This window comes from Vigna radiata, chromosome 9 (genome assembly GCF_000741045.1).
Source record: "Vigna radiata var. radiata cultivar VC1973A chromosome 9, Vradiata_ver6, whole genome shotgun sequence".
In the NCBI taxonomy this organism is placed as follows: Eukaryota; Viridiplantae; Streptophyta; class Magnoliopsida; order Fabales; family Fabaceae; genus Vigna; species Vigna radiata.
In genome coordinates this window covers 15491555-15493893 of record NC_028359.1, presented here as the reverse complement: position 1 = coordinate 15493893, position 2339 = coordinate 15491555, and positions in this window count along the sequence as shown.

The following is a 2339-nucleotide window of genomic DNA, read 5'->3' as shown; positions in this document are numbered from 1 at the left end:
TTATCGGGTCGGGTTCGGGTTTTGCATTATCCATACCCGCGGGTACCCATTACCCGCTTAGAAGTTGAAATTACATGTTTGTCCTTAGTTTAAATTAGGTTTTATGATGTTGTTATGTATTCTGCTTCTTTTCATCTGCATGCCTCTTTGTAGCTCCGCCTCTTTGTAGCTCCAACACCGTGCCTCTTTTGCAGCTCTAGATACTCAAAAAATTTCTTCCGATTAGGACGCACAATGTAATGCTCTTCTATACCTCTTCTAATTTTAAATTACCCCTTTTCGGTAGGGTTTTAGGTTTGGGGATGAAATGGATTTTTGTGTTTGGTTTGTTTGGGGATTTAGGTTACTTTGTGTGTTTGGGGGTTTCGTAATGCCTGGAATATTCATGCTGCAATTGTAGAGCTAGAAGAAGCAGAGAATCGGTTTGGGGTTTCGCAGAGAAGAAAATTGATGCCAAGTTTGNTGCTGGCCTCTTAGCATCCAAGGAAGCACAAAAGGAGATTTTAAATTCTGAGGTATGATTGTTATTGCTGATTACTGAAATTATAACCTTTGTTCTGCATCCTTCTCTTCCTCACTGGAAAAGTCTCTCCTTTCACTGCAATGTATATCATTTTTTGAGCCCTCTCTGAGGCAACTCTTTGACTGCTTATTAGCTGAAAATTTCCTCATAAAAGACCAATTACTCTTAAACCCACATGAAGTTGCGTGCTGAAAAATAAGCCTCGCAATCTTGCCCAAGGATTTAAAACAGCACAAACATTTAAAAGTTTACTTCTTGTATGCCATAGTTTGTCACTCATTCAATAAATTAGAGATTTACTTGTTGAAGAAGATTGAGCCTGTCATGCCATAGTTGAATTTCTCTTTAGAATATTTGATGTAGTAACTCATTTTAAAACAGCATAAACATTTATTATATTTTAGAGTAAATATGTGGGTCTCGTTTCATATTAACAACATAAACATTCCACTGTTATGAATATAATCACCCATTAAATTAAAAAACAAAAATTTCGTTATAAAGAAGTTTATTAAGAAAAGAAACCATACGTACTAAAGAAAAATGTGTATGAATCCGTATAAGTACTTTGGACCACAAACTTTGATGAGGCCAGCTACTTAGCATTTGTTGAGATGCACATGCAATGAGCCTCTTCTGTTCAACTCAATTAAATTAACACACAAATATAAAGGTAAAGAATCAGTGAAATAGCTGGAAAAGAACAGTGCAGCTTCATTAAGAGCAATGGCTTCTCTAAAAATATATTTAGTCAACGTATGCTGGACTTAGAATAAGGTTGTTTGTATTGAGTGCTTTGAAGTATTCTTAAACAACTATTATGTGTATATTACGAAAAACTGGATGGAAAATTATGCAGATGCTTTACCTTACAGCATTTCAGAAGAAGTGATCCTTAACATTCATACAATTATCCCCTTTANAGGTTCCACACCAAACTGCACAAAGATCATTTGACAGTCGCAAGCTATGTTTACACATTGTAGTTTTTGAACTCATTAGTCTTTATCATATATTTCCTTCTCTTTTGTATAACTTCTGTAAAAAGTTATCTAAATAGTTAGAGTAGATAATATGTTATAGTCTTTAAGAGAAACATATGATTAAGAACAATTAGAGTAGATTGTTCTGTTTTACTGNAGTACTTTTAGGCTAGTGTAGGGGCATTTTCAGATTTTGGTTTTATAATTCTAGAAATAATTTTGAGAATGGTTTCTAATGGTAAATTTAGGTTTGTTAGCATAGTTATGAAAATGTTTTGGTCATTTTAGCATTAGAACAGTTTTAAAATTTTTTGATTGAGATATTAATAACACTTCCCTNAGAATCCAAATCACAGCAGTACAAAGTGGTTTTCCCATGCATAAAAAATGTCAATATGCCTCATTAGTCTCTCCAATTATGAGCAAACTTTTAAATATTTTTAATGTTCATAATATGGATTAGTTCTAAACTCTATTTATAATGTTGCAGACATGTTTGCAGACAATGCTACTGTTTGTTCTCTACTTCTCTTAATCATTTAAATTATTTTATCATATATTTCCTTCTCTTTGCTTATGTTTGACTATCATCCAATACCATTTTTTTTTCATAATTACGGGTATAGATTGGTTTGTTGTGCTGCTTTTTTAAGATAAAAATTGCACTGGCGACTTTAGGAAAAGGCATCCAGGAGAAACCGGTTTAAGAATTTGGAANTATTGTGGTTAAAAGCCTAAAGTAGAACTTTGTTTGCAGAAAGTGGAATTGCTGTTAAAAGCCTTTGAAGTTGAATCATCCAGTACTTTCCAAGACTATTCTAAACAAGTTTGCA